Source organism: Ochotona curzoniae, unplaced genomic scaffold, assembly GCF_017591425.1.
Source record: "Ochotona curzoniae isolate NIBS_2020 unplaced genomic scaffold, NIBS_Ocur_1.0 contig_3332, whole genome shotgun sequence".
NCBI classification, from domain to species: domain Eukaryota; kingdom Metazoa; phylum Chordata; class Mammalia; order Lagomorpha; family Ochotonidae; genus Ochotona; species Ochotona curzoniae.
In genome coordinates, this window is record NW_024465816.1 from 1580271 (window position 1) to 1600288 (window position 20018).

Genomic DNA, 20018 nt, shown 5'->3' on the forward strand with positions numbered 1-20018 from the left:
TTTAAACACTCCCTAATATCTTTAAGTTCCAAACTGCATCCAAACCCAAAACAAACATCCTTCTTTGTTCAGTTTCTCATTTGGCCTGTAGCCAGATGGAAGTTGGCTTTAAGAGGGAGATGAGGGATGCCTGACTATGACCAGGAAGGAACCGGTGGTGGGTGTGTGTCAGGCAGCAGTGCCGGGAACCAGCACTGTGGGGACCCACCCCTTCCATCCTGTGCTCCATCTGGCTTCTTTAGAAGCTCACACTTCTGGCCAGGGAGGCAGAGGTCTAGCAAGCCAGCTTTGACTGAACAAGTGATGACAGTCCCCGCTCAGCCAACAAAGTCAATGTTATCTTTGCAGGAATTCTGCTGAGCTTTCAACTGAAATGGCTCTAACCGTCTAAGAGGCATCAGCATTTCTACCCTGAAGATTCCTCTTCGATCCAATCACGTATTTCCTTTCAACTTCCAGATCTTGTATTTTTGTTCCCTGACTTGGCTTTATTTACATGGAAATGTTGCTCACCCTTTACGTCAGCTGATAGTGCAGAAACTCTCTCTCTACAATTGATCCTGGCCAGCTGTGAACAGGGTTGTGCCCTCACCTCTGCCTTTTCTCTTCACAGCATTTGGAATCAGCAGAGACAGAAGGTGACAAAGGATTTAGGTGTTGTTTCAGGAATCACTACTAGGTTTCCTGGAATGAAGGCAGGTTTTTATTACCCCTTAAACTTTAGCAATTGAGGGGTAGGCTTTGGACGCAGAAGTTAAGAGGCCTGTGCACCCCACATCAGGGTAGCTGGGTTCAACACCTGGCTTCAGCTGGTTACTCCTTCCTGCTAATACTGACCAACACAGGCAGCAGGTAATAGTTCAAAAAACAGGGTCTCTCTCATGCACATGGAAGAACTGGATTCAGCATTCCATTGTTAGATTTGGCCCAACTCAGCCTAAGCCATTGTAGGTAACCGTGGAGCAAGCCAGCAAATATAAGCCATCAAATAAATAAAAACCAAACCTAAATCTAAGAACTGGGCCTCCCTATCTAGTCAAGAACACAACTGTTTGTGATTTCTCATTTATCCTTAAGCTCTTTCAGTAGCAGGTCTTTAAAAATAATAGATGTTTTGAAGACAGTAATATTTTTCACAAGTATATCCAGTAGAACAGCTACTATAACCCAGCACGTATAGTTATAATCCAGCAATCACATTTATATGTCAGATCATTATCATTATTATTATTTTTACCAATACTGAGGATCACCTGCACTATTTCCTTCTTCAATCTATTTTGTCACAGAAATGTACCATGAACTTCATAGCAATTAGGTACGTGTACAATACGCTTTGAAAAAACTGCCTGAATCTCCCTTCTTTAAAAATACACTTTGTCTCATAAAGAAATAAAAAGTAATGTGACAGAATGGTTTAATAAGAGAAATATATACATTTCTGTTCTCAGAATCCCAAGAACCATGTTTAATTTTGTAGTTCACACCAGGGCAGAGCCCTAGAACACAAAACACTGTATGCTAATGGGGTCAAGTGTGGCTCTGGGCAGGGCGAAGCTCCAGCTGGTAAGTCACATTATCAGCATGGGCTATATAAACCCGCATCTGAGACAGACACGGTAGAGGTTTCTAGGGAAGGGTGCTGTTATTACACACAGTGTGCCCCTATGATGCTGCCTTGGCTCTTACAGGGTTGGCTGGAAAGATATGTGCATCAGGAATGTATGGCCATCACAGCATCACTGACTGCACTCTGTGCTGGCCAAGTTCTCACTGACCCCTGGACGTGTGCTACACCTCAGTGATCCCTTGGAATCGCCTTGCTTCACAGAGGTGCATACCAAGACGCTGAGGCCATCAGACAGGAAGATGTGGACACAGGTTCTACCTGACTCCAAAAAGTTAATGCTTTAAATGACACCACTATGCAGCATTGTATGATGTATAAATGTGCATGACATCTCAAAGGAATGGAAAGTTGTTCTGTTTTCCCAGCATAACTCTTGGTTTTCAGCAGGCTTCCACTGCATCAACTGCAGGACTACGTGGTGATCCTGACCACGCATGAGGCCTGTCCCTTGTAATGGAGCTGAGGTCCATGGGATGAAAGTCAGGGAAAAAAGCAGAAAAAAAAGAATTCAGATTTTTATGAAACTATCCTTTTGGAAGATCTGAAATGGCAGTAACATGAATGATGACCAGCCGCAGAAGCACCAGCTTGGTTCCATCTAAGTGAGAATACCCAAACTGTGATGTGAGGTCCTTCTGCCTCCTTTACTAACAGCCAAGAGGAAGTTAATTCTTCTCTACACAAATGGTGAAAAGAATGATGAGACTAGGTAATGGGGTAGGGGAAATCTCAAAACTTACAGCATAACCATTTGAAAAGGTTGAATGATTGATGCATTCAATGCATCTGAAAGGCAGATGGGGGTGGTTAAAGGGAGAGAGGAGAACGGCAGAGAGAAATCTATTTTGCATCCACTGGTTCACACCATAAAAACTGGGCTGGGCCAGGCAAAACCACTAGCCTCGGGCTCTGTCTGGATCTCCCAGGTGGGTGGCAGGCACCCAAGGACTTGGACCATCACTGCTGTCTCCGTGTGTGTGTTATGACGAAGCTGGATCAGAAGTGGACAGTCAAACCCAAACAGGTGGGTACAAGATGCTGGTGTCCCAAACAACACCTTGACCATGGAGCTCAAAGTCCGCCCTTATAATAAATTATTTTCAATATGCAATTGAACATTGTCTCATTTAAGTACCAACACCTTCACTCTCTTTTAAGTACAAAATACGCACCCTTTCATATTGTAATTTGTAATCCATGGGTAAGTTGTGTACTTTATATTAGATGATGTGACCATTCCATAAATATGTTATTCATCCTGGTAGTTAACACACTATCTTACTTCATTGAGATTATTGATTGGAAGAGATTTTTCTGAATTGGTAGCCATGATTTCCTCATGAATCTTAGTAGTTTCACAAAGACATTCCTGAATTATTTTGGTCTTTATGAAAAAGTGTCAACTGTATAGAGAATGATGAGATTTTATATTGCAATAATCTTCCTTACTGCTATTACCCTTCCCAGAAACAGCCCTCTCAGTAGATTTTACGTCTGGTAAGATGCAGCATTTGCTTCAATGTATCAGCCAAATCTGCCTACAACTGTTTCTCACTCTCAAAGTATCTATTCAGTTTTGAACCTGAGAGCTCCTCATCTATTTGTTGTTGTTGTTAGCAGAAGGAAACAATAGTACAGAATGACAGATGTCAACAAGTCAAGTAGCTCATGGATTTCTGTCTGCAGAAGGGCATCTGCCACCTCTCATTGCCATGGCACCTTTGCTTGATACAAGAACATGGCAATAGTACCTAGCGTGTGATTATGGCTGAGGAATTCTTTCCACAGTTTCTAAAATATAAGCAAGATGTTCAGTATTAATTGGCTGACAAATGTAACAGATACAGATGACCCCCATCCTTTGCTGTTAGAATCCTCCGCCCTTTTGGCTTCTATGATGCTCTTCATTTTCTTCTGATGTCTCAGGTCCCAGCTGCTCATATTCACCAGGACCCTATAAAAGCCCATTTTTCTCCCTGCTTTTTGGCAAGTACACCTACTGAGCATCCATGAGAGTACTTTAGATAGCTCATGGAAACTTGGAATTGAAAGACAAACTTATTTTGACACTAAAAAAAATGTTGAAATGCATGTAGTCTTTTTAAAAATATATTTCCTCTGACCTTCTGGTAGATTCCCTCAAACATGTGGATTTCATTCTTTCTTGTAGCACACTGAACTTAGGAGTCTACTTTGTTACACACCCACTCTTTGAGGTATACTCCCATTATCTCACACCATGCCAAGTCCAAGGTCTCTACTCTTGAGAATCTCTTCATCTAGGGAGGGAGCAGACCTGCAATAAACCAGCAACTACAACACAGAGTGGCCACTCCATGCAAGGATGGTGCTACAGAAAACAAAATAGGACAAAACAAAACAGAAAGCCACCCGGTTAACCTTTCCTGAAGCAGAGGGCTGTGAAGCAACGAACTGATATGGCCTACCAGGGTAGTCTGTCAAAATGGCACTGAGGTGTGACACAGCACTGGCTATGTCCACTAACGGCAACCAACAACACTATGACCCCCAACCCTCCCATAGATTCTGTGTCCAAATATTCAACTTCAGATAAAAAGCACTTTTTAAAAATTTGCATCCTCACTGAGCATATACAATCTATTTTCTTGTTATTTTCCTTAAAAAATATAACTATTGACATCCCATCTACATGCATTAAGTATTATAAATAATACAGAGATGTGAGGTATATAGAAGGATGCATCCAGGTTACACAGAAAAAATAATGCAGTCTTAAATAAGAGACTCAAGCAGCATCAGGCTTTGGAAATGAAGGGGTCCCAAACAAGCCACTTGTCTCTGATCCACACTTACAATGGGTCTTTAGTAATACAAGAGTTTAGACTCCAGGAGAACACAGTGGGACAGTCCCAGAGAAAAGGGGGCTGAAAGAAAAATAGCCAGGGGCATTATCACATATTTTTTAAAGCTAGCATAAATTAGTCCTCTAGAAGATAGCTACTTATATCATAGCTACAAATATCATGTTCTTTCTGATATAAGGCAACCTTCATGCAAAACATCAATAGTCCTTTCAGTACTGTTTTTACTGGATCTCGTGAGTTTTGATATTTTTATTTTCATCTCTTCAAAATAGTTTATTTTCTCTTATTAAATTCTTCACTAATGCATAGGTCATACAATAGCATCATTTCCTTCAAGAAAGTTTTTGTTTTTCTTTTTCATTTCTGCAGTGACACATAACTTCATGGCACTGTAAATTGTTTAGCTTTCTTCCTGTTGTTTTGTTTTATGGCTTTTCACCTATGGAGTAGTAACTGTGTAATAGAGACTGTCACATCCAGACATGAGGATACAATGCAGTGTGCATCTCTACTTCTAGATCAAAGATGCACTGCCAATGAAACTGTTGAATGTATCTTGACAATAGGACGCTGAACTGTCTGCTGTTATCCATACCTACAATGTCAAGACACACTTAAATAGAAGAATGATGGACTTATAACTGCTTATGAAGGACTGACTCTACTACTGTAATAACACAAGGGAGATTAGTGGGGGGGGGGCCTTTTTGGGAGGAGGTGGAGAATTTTGAGAGCCTTAAAAAATTTTAAAAATTTAGTGTTACAAAAATAACTCCAAAATTTAAAGAACCAGTTAGTAATTGCTAATAAAATGTAAAATGACATTTAGAAAATTCTGGCTCCTGTAAGTAATGCTTCTGCTAAACCACCTTTAATTATTCTAGAAACTATGATGCAGGGATTTGCTGAAACCGAACCTAGGCAAGCTTTCAATGTCATTCAGACTGTATCATTTTTAAAAAATGTCAAGACATTTCCTACTGGCTTGAAACCCAATTTCATTTATGCTTGCACCCTTTCTTGCTCAGTGTTGTGAGACTCACCAGAATGTAATTGCTGCTTCTTGGCATAATCTCAAATTAAGGTAGCATGTAGGACACAGCGTGTGTGTGTGTGTGTGTGTGTGTGTGTGTGTGTGTGTGTGTGTGTGTGTGTTGGGGGGAGCTGGTGTGGGCCTCTTGGGTGGGAGGGTATAACACAGACTTCCCTTTTTATGTCACCCCTGACACAACCACACAGTCTGGGAGAGGAAGGACAGGTCATGTCTTCTGTTAACAGGACTGTACTGGGTTTTGCATTTGTGAAATAATTGAGGTTTCTGAAATATTTCGCCTGGTTACTAGACAGTGCAACCTCAGAAATGTGGCTGGCAGAACCAAGCTGGCCAGTGACTTCAATCACAGAGAGGGCTGGGGCACACCAGCTGCTCGCTCACCTCTGGCCGTTCCCACCTCTGACTTCAACTCTCATCGGTGCAATGACATCTACGTCCAAGCCCATGCCAAATGCCTCTGCATCTCTGCATTCAATCGCAAAATGACCATTTCTGGGCGAGAATTCAGCACATACAAGCCTAGCTCCTCCAAAACCACAGCTACTGAATTGCTCTTTTTTTTTTTTTTTTTACTTTATAAAAAGGTCCCAGAGACCCAAGCTAGACACACTGGGACTACTTTTAGTCATGTAATTTTTACTCCTTAGACAATTTTATATTTGTGTTCTCTCCTCCTTGTCTGCTGTCACTGTCTGGTGCAAGCATTCATTATCTTCCCTGAGCCAGATCTCGAGACTGCCAACAGGTCTGGCCACTTTTGAGCTCAGTTCCTTAAGCATGTCACCTTTGACATGGTATCCTATTCCTTTACATCACAGCAAAATAGTCAACTTTCCACTTCAGGATGCTGGCAAGAATTGGACAAAATATACTGACCAGTCCAGAGAATTGAAAGGCTGATATAAATGCCATACCTTCATTCAATGGAACATAATTACTTTATTGTAGCCATATGTTCCTCTTGGTATGGGTTGAGAAACCAAAACACCCAAACATTAACACTGGCCTTATGATAAGAAAGATCTTGCCAATCCTGGACCTGGGTAACCAAGAAATGTACCCCAAGTCTTCTAAATTACATCATTATAAATCACTTTGTTCATTTTAGCTTTAAGATATGGCCTTCGTTTTAATGCTCAGGTTTGGTGTTTTGGTTGGAAGCTGTCAGAACAGAAAGCACAGAATTCAGAAACATATTTGACATTTTTTAATTTAAAAATTTTTTCTTGATTACAAAACGCGAATTTATAAATTTTGAATCCTGATGAACAAACAGATCATTTGCAAAGACTGATTTATTTAGTGTCCTGGAATCTCGATTTACAATTTGAGAAAAAGAAGTAATCTACATGAGTGAATTAATTAAATCAACACTTAGATTAAAAACATTACATTTTTATAAAATAGGCAGCAAATAATTTGAGAAATGTCCTCACATAAATGCTAGTAGTATTATTCTGGCAAAATAATAACTTCATCAATTTAAGCTATTTTATAAGCATCATCAGATTAGATGGGTGGTTGTGTTTTTTTTAATCAATTAATTTATAGGAGGAGGAGGAGGACCCCATTGGGGGTGAACACCAGGGTCATTGTCCATGTCTTTTTGAGCACTATCTGGTAGCTGGATTAGAAATGAAGCAGCTGAAACTCAAACCAGCATCTATAGCCAGTGTTGGCACTGGACATGGAGGTTTAACATCTAACACCACAATGCCAGGCCTTAAGCATGGTGTTTTTGATAGACACTCAATAAAATAAGGACAGAAGTTTTTTTCAACCTAATAAAGAACATCTATGTGAAATCTGCAGCTGATATCATGCTTAGCAATGAAAAAAACGGAATACTTTCACTTTAAGCTCAGGTTCAGGGAAAAGGGGTCTAAAGTTACCACTTAACCTTACACTGGAGTTCTATTTAAGTGCTATCTAGTAAGAAGTGAATTTCAGAGGAAAATGTAAAACTGTGTTTGCTGATAAAATGATATAGAAGTTCCTTGGAATTTATTTTTAAAAGTTACTTTAATTAACATAGGAAATCAACAAAGCTGAAAGATACAAGGTAAATATGAGGAGAAAATCCAGAATACAATAGCAGTGAAAACTTTGAAATTAAAATAAAAATACCAAGGTTCAAGTTACAGCACTCAAGCTAAGCTGCCACTTACAAGCATCCACATCACATAGAAGTGCTGGTTCAAGTACTGGCTGCTCTGTTTCTGATCCAGCTCCTCTTAATGTGTCCATGAAGGCAGTGGAGGATGGTCCCAGTGCTTAGCCCTGGCCACACAAAGACCTGGATGGAGTTCCAGGCTCATGGCTTGTGCCTGGTCTATTCCCAACCATTGTGGTCATTTGGGGAGTTAACCATCAGAATTTGAAAAAGTGATCCAAACACTTAGAAAGTGAAACTTGATCTACTGTATGATCCAGCTATCCCACTCCTTGGAATATATCCAAATTAAATGAAATTCACATATGAGAAATGGCCTGCAACTATGTGTATATATTTGCACCAGTACAATCCACAGTAGTGAAGACCGGGAAACAACTTAGATGCCTGCTGGAAGAGGAGTGTAAAGAAGCTGTGACACTTCTACTCCGTGGAATAAGATACAGCCATTGAAAACAATGAAGTTCTGCCATTTAAAACAGCATGGTCCCAACTAGACACCATAATGCGCAGGGAAATAAGCCAGTCCAAAAATTACAAATATTATGTTGTTTCTTATATACCACAACCCTTGAGCAAAACACAAAAGAACTAGGTATTTGATAAATAAGTATATACATATATTCTCATAGAAGAGCTTTTTAATGGAGACTACTAACATACTGAGATGTGAAGATACACTGCAGTATGCATCTCTACTTCCCAAATAACTTCCCAATGAAACCGTTAAGTACACCTTGACAGTAAGATACTAGAATTTCTGCCTTTGCCTATGCCTACAATGCCATAATACACTTACGTTGCAGAATGTTAAACTTGTAACTGTTACTAAAGGACCGTACTACTGTAATACTATGGGGTAAAATAGTAGGAGGGGAAAATTGGAAGGGAGGAAGAAGAAGGGGTAGGATGAAGCCCTATTCCTACAAAATTATATCATGGGAAATAATAAAAACAATAAAAATAAAAGTAAAATAAATTTAAAAAATAAATGTAGGCACTTAAAAAAGCACGATATTGTACCATAAAAGATTTCTGAGACAGAACATAGAGTAGATAAACAAACTCATAAATAAATGAACAGATTTTTAGCAAAGGTACAAAGAAAATCCAGTGGAGAAAGACAAAGTTTTTCAACATATAGTGATAGAATGAATAGGTATCCATATACACACACCAATATGACTTTGATGTATACCTCACATCACATGGAAAAATTCAATCAAAATCATCCTAAACACAAAATTCAAAACTACAAATTTTCCAGAATAAAATATAGGCAAAATGCTCTGATCTACAAATAACAAATAAATAAACTAAATTTATAAAAATAGAATCTCAATCGTTTTGAAGGATACTATGAAGAGAAGGTAAAGCTAAGACACAGACTGGGAGAAAATATTTGCAAAGCAGGATATTTGGTAAAAAGCTGGAATTCAGACTATGTCAGGAAAGCTTAATAGTAAGAGAACAAATAACACAATTTTAAAAGCAGACAAAATATCCAAACAGACACTTCACCAAAATACAGAAGGCAATTAAGTTCGTGCAAATGCGTTCAGCATAGTCAGCCATTAAAGGAATGTGAATTAAAACCACATTGAATTACCATTGTCCACATTGTAAGACTAAAACTAAGAGATCAACCACACCAATTTCTGGGTACAAGCCAGAAGGACTGATACTCAATATTTGGTGTGAGTGTAAAATGGCAAGACCATTCTTGGAAAACAAAATTTTTTTGACAGTTTCTGAAAATCTAAGACTATAGCTACCCTACAACTCAGCCAATTCCATGTTTGGGCACTTACCCAAAGGAAAGAAAAGTATATTTATTCTGACAAGCATCATATAATGGCAGTTTTGCTTCCAAGAGCCAAACACTGGAAATCCAATATCATCAACAAGTAAACAAATCAGTGTGGCCCATTCATAGAATAAACTAGTGCTTAGCAATAAAAATATGGATGAGTATGAAAATAACCATACTGAGAGATGGAAGCTATATCAAAAAGCTTGCATATTAGACAATTATGTTTACATAGAATTCTAGAACACGCAGAGACCTGCAGGGCGGAAGGCAAAGTAATGGCTGCTTGGCAGTAAGTACAGAAAGGAGGGAATTACCAAGGGATAAAATGTCAGGACCATTGGTGAGGGACTCACAGGTGTCTATATCAAAACTGTTCAAAGGATAGATTTCATTTTTTATTGTTTTATGACACAGTTTAAAAGGCACTGGGATCTCCCTTCCTCCTCCCCAAGTTTCCTCCCCTCCCCACTTTGCTCCCCTCCAGTCTTACAAAGGGTGTCTTTTGTGAGTTTTCACAAGTTCATCAGGCTACCACTGAAGCATCTCCCAACAATCTAGGAGATTATCAGTCATTTCTCTGTGAGTTCATCCTTACACTGAATGCATGGGGACACACTTCTCTCTGCTTCCACCTATGAACATATTAATTTCTGCTGCACTTCCATTATGGATCCCCTTAGGTACAGTCCCCCATGGGGGAAAAATGGTGAACTTTCATCCCCATGAAGTTGAAGGAATGTAACAAAGGTATCAATGATATATTTTAAATATGGGTAATTTTTTACATGTTGATTATGCCTCTATAAAAATGTTCCCCCAATGTTATACTGTCCCCTGGTACAACTGACCAGGGATTCAGAAACACTGACTGAGGTCAATTAACAAAATTAACTGACAAAGTTAATAAAAATGAACATGCTCATTCTGATTTCATTATATGCATCAAGATCAGTGAAAAAAAATATACAAATACCCAAGAGGCTTTTCTAAAAGATTTATTTATTTGAATTGAAAAGGCAGATTTACAGAGAGAAGGAGAGACAGAAAGATCTTCCATCTGCTGGTTCACTCACCAAGTGGCCACAATGGCTGGAGCTGAACCAATCCAAAGACAAGATCCAGGAGCTTCTTCCAGGTCTCCCACGTGGATGCAGGGTCCCAAGACTTTGGACCATCTCCACTGCTTTCCCAGCCCACAAACAGGGAGCTGGATGAAAAGTGGAGCAGCCAGGACATGAACTGGTACCCATGTGTGATCCTGATACATGCAAGGCAGGGATTTAGCCAATAGGCCATTAGGCCAGGCCCAATAAACCAAGAGCTTTTTGAGTGGTTTCCACTTGTTTTATGCTGAACTATTTATATATTATTATTTATTACATCCTACATGGTTGAAAAAGCTTTATTGATTTCAAAAACACAGTGAGGCCCAGAGCAAGACACAGAGTGTGAGAAATGTTCTATTTGCTGGTTCACTCCCCACAGATGGCCAAAGCATGGGGTACACGAGACTGACCAAGAGCCAGGAGCTCCATCCCAATCCCCCACATGGACGGCAGGGCCTTAAGAACTTGAGTTATCTCCTGATGTCTTTCTGGGCATATTAGAGAAAGCTAGATGGAAACTGGGGCAGCCAGGATTCCAATTAGCATTCTGACATGGGATTTCAGCACTGCTTGAGACACCTAGGCTCACTGAGCCACAATACGTGACCCCTTATCCTCCTGCTTTAACTTAAACACAGGAAAACTCCAAACATGTGAGATTCCCAGAGGATGCCTTCATCCTTACAGTCAGTGGCCAGGAATTGTGCTTAAGGAATGAGTAAAAAAGCCACAATGAAAACAGATGGCAGTTCTTGGCAGGAGTTTCTTTTTTTTCTTTAACTTTTATTTATTTATTTATTTTTAATTATTTTTTTGATAATCTTTACATAGTTAATTAGGGTAAAAAGGTTCAAGGGCTACAGGAAAGTGGGTAACACCATTATTTCCATATTGTTTCCTTCATGTTTAAAGGGGGGTATTAGGGGAGAAGGCCCACCCAAGTTCCCATCCTTCCCAGGTCCCACATTGTAGGGCATGTTCTGAGGTTCTTGCTCAAGTTATTTTGATAGTTCACCAGTTATGAATCGCTGCCAATCTTGCCAACTCCAAGCACTATGAGGTCTTTGAATAATCCACTGATTGACATAGTCCATCATAGAGTCTCTGTTTGCCCCATATTTCGCTGCCAACATATATATAGCTGAGATAGTTGATTGACCTGTTCTGTCTTCTCTCTTTTCTTGGTTAGGGTTCTGAGTCCAGCATTTTGATTGGAGAGATCTCCAAAGAAACTTTGAGGTGTTCTCAGACCAGATTCTTGTATGTACTAGTGAGTACAGGGCCCGGCATAGTCCATCACCCCATCAGCTGGTGGTTTCAATTGCTGGGTTGGTTCTGTTTTCAGCCCCGATTTCCACTGGGATCAATGGGTGTTGCAGTCCAACCTGGTGCTGCTCAGCACATACTCTGCCCTCGCATAAATAAGTGGGAGCTGCAGCCTAGTTGGAGCGACCCACAATAACCCTCACCAGGCCCACCCCCTACCCTGGTTTGCCAGTATGTGTAGCAGTAGTCCAGTCTGTCCCACACCCCATTCCACCCCAGCCCCTGTCCTGGTTTTCATGGCCTCCCGTGGAAGTGGTAACCCAAGAGGGAGGAGCTCACTATTTCCCTCCCAGGCCTCTCCCACTCCTGGATTATGCTCTCTCCAGCTAGTTCTGTGCTTTGACTTGACAGAACTAGGCCCCAGTGCCAGCTTGTGCCAGCTGATGCTGTGGCTAAGCCCAAACAACCCTCACCCACTCTAATTTTGTTTGCACCAGTAGGAATAATCAGCCCAGCCTGGCTTTTCCCTGATGTAGTCCACATGAGGTGTACAGGTGTTGTAGCCCTGCCTAGTCTGGTCTGCCCCCATCCCAACTCATGCTCTCCAGTGGGAATAGCTGTCCAGCAAAGGAAACACCTCTTGTTCCCCTGCTGGCTCCGCCCCCTCCCTTCCTGGCAAGAGTTTCTTCACACAGTACCAGGAAAAAAAAAAAAAAAAAAAAACGGAAACTTTCAGCCTAAAGGTCTTCAAATCGGGATAAACACCTGCTGTTTTTCCTGGTTTAGGTGTGGACATGCCAGGCCTGTAGAGCTACAGGAAATGAGCTGGTTGGTCTGCACAGCCTGCCCACTGCTGTCCTGTGCCTCACATTCGTCCGAGAGGCTGTGAGGACCCTTGGCATGTACCAGCATACCACCTTTGTAGCTCAATCCTGGGACTGTGCCATTTGCTAAAGCAATGCCATACACTTATTTGTAAAAACCCTTAGGGGAGGGATTTGGTGCAGTGTTTAAGACCTTCACATCCCATATCAGGATGCCTTGGTTCCAGTCCCAGCTTGGTGTCACTGCAGTTTTCTCATAATGTACACACAGGAGGTCACAGGTGATGCCGTGGGGAGTTGGCTCCCTGCATCCTTAAGGGAGATAGAGATGGATTCTTGGTTCCATCAACCTACCAACGGATTCTTGGCTTGGCCCAGTCCTGATGTTACAACCTCTAGGAGAGGAGGGAGACAAGTGCTGTCACTCCATCTCCTTCCCTGCCACCCAAACCTCCCTCCCTCTCTTTCAAATAGGTAAATAAACACTTGAAATGTGATCATCATCTTATATGTCTTACACACTTTTATACTATGCTATTTTAGGTACATTCAGTGAAAAAGCTTTCTAAGTCATGACCGCTAAATGCCAATTAAACCTGATATGGTTAGCATTCTCTTATGATTCCTCCCAATTATACAGAGTAAAAACAAAGTTCACAGAAACCAGTGTGAAGAAAACAAAATATCTAGCATAACTCGAATCTAAATATCACAATTAAAAGCCTTGACCTCATGGAGAGAGAACTGTGTATTCTAGGAGACTGTCTTTTCAAACTTATTTACAACATCTCAAAAATGAACCATACTACAGGACACTAAACAAATATCTAAATACTAATTTGTTTTATGCTGTGATAGAATACAATACCTTTTCTAATCTCTAGTCAACGAAACTTGAAATTCATATAAAAATGACCCCAAATTTTTATCTTAATCCAGTGCTAATAATAAGTTATTTTATTTGAGAGACAGACACATGAGACAGACAAAGAAATTTATCCTCTGGCTAATTTCTCAAGGGCTTGTGACTGCCCAGGCTGGGTCAGGTGGAAGCCAGGAGCCAGGAACACAATCCAGAACCCTCATGTGAGTGGTAGAGCCAAGCACTTCAGGTATCACTGCTTGCTTTTCCCATGTGTATATCAGCAGCTGCTGGGCTCAGGAGAGGACCTGGGACTCAAACCCAGGCACTGTGTATGATGTGAAACTCCCACCCACTGTCTTCACAGTGAGACTAAACACAAACCTACAATGATAATTTGATAATTTATGTGCATTCCCAAGGTACTAGCGTGTACCAAACATTCCTCATGCAGTATTTCACTCACTTTTATTATTACAGAGGAGAACACAATATTAAGAGGAACCAAGAAACTACCAGAATGAATTATTCAAAGTCTAGCCTTTCCTTGACGCTGAAATCTGTAAACTATAGGTGCCATGATGTCTGCCCTTCTTTCTAATTCTTAATCCTTTCCCACAATGTTGTATCTCCTTGCTACCCAGCTCATTTCTTGGCCATTTTCCATGGGTAGGGAAAGCAATAGAATCAAATGAGGAATTCAAAAGTAGAATTCCTTTCTACCCTCAAGTGTTGAAAGGAACTATGATTTCCTTACATATACCCAGAAATTAAATTCCAACTCGGAATTCCAAACACACCCATGTCTTACCAAAGATTTTAAAGCAAAGCATGCCATGGTGATTCATAACTGAGTTCAAGGAACCTATTCAAATCTAGGAATTATTTCCACCAATCAGATGATCCAAAATTTCCAACTTCCAGTCTTCCTACTGCAAATGAAGCTACCTATTTATTTTTACTATTTTAGGCAAAAGGGATTTATTTCATATGCTATTCTAGAAAGTAGGAGATGCCCGAATTTTAATAAATAACCTCCCCAAATGGAGATCTTTTGTTGTAGTTATATTCTAAAAAGAAGCCATAATTCAGTTCAGATTGTTGAGCTGTTTCAAAAAATTTCTTTTGATTACAAAAGGAGTATCTCATTGTTGCAGAATATTTAGGGGAGAAAAGTAAATGAAAGAAAGAAAACTATATAAACACACATATACACCAAAAGCAAACCTACAGGAAAAGGAGAGACAGATCTTTATCCGTTGGTTCACTCCCCAAGTGGCAGCAACAACCAGAGCTGAGCCAATCGGAAACCTGGTTCACTCCCCAAGTGGCAGCAACAACCAGAGCTGAGCCAATCGGAAACCAGGAGCTCCTGCTGTGATTCCTATGTGGAAGCAGGGTCCCAAGGCCTTGAGTCATCCCCCACTGCTTTCCCAGGCCACAAGCAGGGAGATGGATAAAAAGTAGAGCAGCCAGGACCCAAACCAGCTGCCATACGGGATCCCCGCACTTGAAGGGGGAGAATAGCTAATTGAGCCATTGCACTGGATCCAAAGCAGAAAATACTTTAAAGTATCACAACCCCAAGACAAGTACTGTCAACATTTTGCATGTGTGGTTGTGGAATTTTGCAAGCTTTGTTCTGTCACCATTCCCATCTACAATCAACCTCAGAGCCTGTGCAAAGTTGATGGAATGAACTCAGCCATTTAAGCGGTACCACATGGTTGGGAGAGTTAACTTTGGGACCACGCAAGTGAAATAAGAGTAAGGCTGTAAGAATACAGTGTAAAAAGAATGCAGGCATGGGAAGCCTGGCATGGCAGACAGCACACATTGAGGTCAACACCTTTATGGGGGTCGTGGGCTCCTGGGTCCCAGCGCACTATGGTTGTGCATGACTGAAGGTCACACCTGCTTCATCTTCTGATTTTTCAACAGAAGCTTGTAACCTGTATTTTTATGTTGAAATAGCCTGATTTATAAATTTTTAAATAAAAAGAAAGAAAAGAGAATCACTAAGTGAGCCAAAAGAATCAACCGTGATGTCTGGTTTTAACATAGCTCTGGCAATCTCCTCAGCGAAGAATCATCCAGGAAATATCCAATGCATTGCTCCTCTTTCTGTCTGATTTACCAGGAAAAGAAGGAGGTTCAACTCTTGAATCTTAGAGCAATCTTGTATTTTCTAAACTTAGTAGAATATGGAACTTTGTTCCCCCGCTTTTCACTCATAACAAGTATCATCATTCCTCAACCCTGACGCTCTTTCAAATGCTATTGGGGAAGTTGTGTCTCAAAACAAAGTCACTTTGAGACTGGCATTGTGGCATGGTGGGTTAAACAGCTGCAGTCATTACCACTGTTATGAGCAGTGGTAGGTATCTAGGCTGCTCCACTTCCAATCCAACTGTTTGTGAATGTGCCAGGGAAAACAGCAGATGATGGCCCATGTCCTTGGGCCCCTGCCAACTAGACTCTTGTTTTCAGCAGGGTACGGCCCTAGGCATTGTGGCAATTTGGGGGATGAACCAGCCTTTCAAATAAAACCAGTAAATCTTTAAAACAAAACTTACTTCATCATGGGCCTTCACTGGTCCCTTGGACGAACAGTCCTTAATGCTCTCTAACCGGGGCGTAATCCACTCCTTTTCTTTTTTCATTTTTTTTTCTGTGTTGCAGAAGGTGGGAAAAGGTAAAGCAATCTTCAGTCATCTAAATGAGGCTCAGGAGTCTGATTCAGGCCAGATGAATGGTGTTTATAACTGTAATTTATTCCAGCAGATCCAGGAATTTGCTAGCAGACATTAACTGGTGGAAAGGAGCAAATGATGCTACACTGTGTCCTCAGAGCAGGCAGAAAATATGTGGAGGTCTCACTGAGCAGCCGCTGCTCTGCTCTACGCAAACCTGTATTTTTCTTGTTGTCGAACAAGTTTCTCTGCAAAGGATCAGCGATCGCACCATGTTCGTGAAATGCTTCCCTATTAGGAAAGCTGGGTTTTTTTCTCTGAATGACTGTTTCTACTTTGATGTTTATAGAGAGGAGAAGTTAGCCTCGTAATTCAATAAAATCTCCTGTGGTTTTTTCCTTTTCCATTTCTCCACAATAATGTCCTGTACACTCCAAAATATGACCTTAATTTGAGCTTTTATATATCTTTATTTTTCTCACGACTTTCTATATATTTTTTTTAACCTGAAAGTTCAGGTATTTAAGTTGCGCTTTTTCTAAATTCCCTTTTCTAAACAGACAGCGAAGTCTCAAAGTCTTGAAACTGGACATCTGGAAATTTTGGAAAATTCAAGAATTTTGGAAAAAGCAGTAGAGGATTTTCACTCAATGCAATTCAAATTTAAAATTCAGATGGAATGTTCAGCAATTTTTATAATTGATTTTTTTTTCTGTCAAACCAAGAGCCAAAACCACCAGAAACCAAATTCTTTATAGCATTTTATATAAGAGTCCCTCATACGCTTAAGAGGCTGTATCATATGGGGTCAGTGTGTAGCTCAGTGGGATAAACCACCACCTATAATGCTGGCATCCCATGTGAGTGTCTTCCAATTCTGTTTTTTTTTTAAGATTTTAATTTATTTTTATTGGAAAGGCGGATATACAGAGAGGAGGAGAGACAGAGAGGAAGATCTTCCGTCCAATGATTCACTCCCCAAGTGAGCACAATGGCCGATGCTATGCCGATCCAAAGCCAGGAGCCTCTTCCAGGTCTCCCACGCGGGTGCAGGGTCCCAAAGCTTTGGGCCGTCCTTGGCTGCTTTCCCGGGCCACGGGCAGGGAGCTGGAAGGGAAGTGGGGCTGCCAGGATAGAACCGGCGCCCATATGGGATCCCGGGGCATGCAAGGCGAGGACCTTAACCACTTGTACCACTGCACCGGGCCCAACCCTGGGCTTTTAAGCAGGCATTGTCAGTTGGTGGATGACATGATCAACCTCTGTGTTTTCAATACCAAATATTAGCGGCACGTGATTCTCAAATCTATGTTAGAGTTACCGATGTGGATTCACAAAGCAGTGCCAACAACACAACGGGCCTCATCTGCTTGGATATTTAGTATTACTCCAAATTCAACAACTCTAAAACTTAAGCCATGATCACCTCTAAATTGTCAACTAGCCTGCTTTTTCCTGGCAATTGAGGAATTTTTTAACTCGGGCTTCATTCCCAAATTCCCTCTTCTCACCACTGCCCATATCTATTGCTTAGCAAGTGCTACCAATTATACTTGTTTGATGTATAACTTCCTCTATTCTTGTCACCTTGGTTTTAACTCAGTTCTCCATACACCTATCTAGATTCCATACACAATTTTCACCTGCTTCTCAAAACATATCTTCACATTGGTATCAAATGGCTCTGTCTATGGATCCCTATGGAACCACAGGTAGGAATCCAATGCTAGCTGCCTTCTGACACCAGGGTGTGTCCAAGTACTTCCTTAAGAATCCAACACCAGTTCACTTCTATAATCACTTGATTCACAATGGTCTCTTCAGCAACCCGTCTGCGTGTGGTGGATGCAGCTGGTAGCTGAGTTCTTGTTGCTACCTCCTTCTGGAGTCTTTGCTGGCCTTATTCTCATCGCTTTCATTTTCTTCTCTTGCTCCCTGTACTGTACATCCCGCATCCCCAATTTTTTAGGCTCTATTAAGAAGTCATCTCTGAGTCTCTCAGTTGAGCTAGCTGCCTCTTTACTGAAATATATCTAAATTTCTTAGTTTTCTAGATACCCCTAATACCTAGCATGGTGCCCTGTATATGCGAAATGCCCAAGTAAATGCCTGCTGCACTGGGGAGCTTGAGGCTCATCTTTCTGACTTGAGGGTCCGAGTGTGTTCTGGCAAAAGGCACTTGTGGCTAAGAAGAGGGTACACGTGTGGATACAAAATTTCTGTCCTCTCTCTTGCATGAACTTTCTACAATCTGGAACATAAAGGTTGTATTTTTGCAGACCTAAGCAAACATAAAAACCTAACTAGTTCATATCAGCAGGAGAAAGGCAGTTGAAAAAATAAAAAGAACAGTTCAAGATCAACAGAAGTATTTAGGCTAAAAGACCGGCATGGAAGGGCATGGCCAGAACACTTGACTCCAATCTCGTAAGATTGATTTTCTTGAATTTACAAACGGCTCAAATACAACTTTCAGCAACCAGTCTGTTTGCATTTCAAAATGAATGAATGCAAAACCAAAAGCATAAGTGTTTTTTTTCTTTTTAGTTACATGTGAAAGAGGAAGAAAGGAAAGCAGATTGCAGGGCTTTTTCATTTGGTTGACACCTCTAGAGTCTAGAAGATAGCAATAGCTTTGTGCAATATCAACAGACCCATTCCGAGAGAAAAGCCCACAGCGAACAAGAGGAAGACTCCCAACTGCAGTAAAAGTAAGGGAATAACAGGTGGAACTGAGGAAACCAGTTTTCTCTGTTGACACAAAAAATCCTATGAGCCTGGATCCCATCTGTGAGTGCCAACATCCACCAGGCTTGGGGCAGGTGGAAGAGTAAGCAGACCATCCACCAAGGGCACATTCTGCCCAGTGTGGTAAGCATGTTATCAGGCTCTATTGTATATCAGAAACGTCAGTTCAGCACGGGGAGAATGGAGGGTGCCCATCAAAGCACTGGGCAAAGTTCCTGAGAGGAATTCACAGTTGAATGAACCCAAGAAAATAATGCAATATGATGGAATAAACTGCCTGGCCCCTGCAAAGGACAACCACGGGGGATATACTGAATAAGAAATGAAATGTAATGAACGATTTAAGTAGAAAAATGAACATAAGGGAAGAAATTGAGAAATATGAGCTGTGCCAACCAAAGACCCAGGTTTGCACTGAATTTCACAGATGCAGTTGACCGTGTTGTCTGCTCTCAAGTTCCCACAGTTATCTACATGCCATTCTGCAGGCAGGATAAATCGAAATATTGTGAATTCCAAATTAAGCACACTGACTTCAAATTAGCTCTGCCAGTTGTATAGATTCTAAACAGCCATAAAAATTTAAAAGGAAACTTGAGGAGGAACAGGGTAAGAACGGATATCCAGATTTTGTAAAAGCAAAACAAAACAAAACAAAACAAAACAAACAAAAAAACCTGATGAGCGCAGGCTGACACTTTCCTCATTAGTCTGATTATTAGCTCACTGATTTTTAGAATGATTAGAGGGGAAATTTCTGAATGGCAGCTATATTTTCAAATGGAATATAAAACACCTTGCCATGATCTTTTAAACAAATATTGATCTGAAAGAGAGAAAAAGACAGAGGGGAGGAGAAAAATTTTCACCTGCCAATTCACTCAGGACAGGTCCCAGACAGAGCTGGACTAGGCCGATGCCAGAACTGTGGGCGTCAAGCCAGGGTTTGCTGGTGTGTGGAGGACCAAGCCATCATATGCCATCTCCAAGGAGCTATGCCACC

The 20018-nt window shown here is 40.9% G+C and overlaps 1 protein-coding gene across 1 annotated transcript in view; it reads right to left on the bottom strand.

Annotated features, from left to right (window-relative positions):
- The window catches only part of FRY (FRY microtubule binding protein), a 432396-nt gene that overhangs the window by 330943 nt on the left and 81435 nt on the right, over nucleotides 1-20018 (bottom strand). The gene's annotated exons all lie outside the window — the stretch shown is intronic.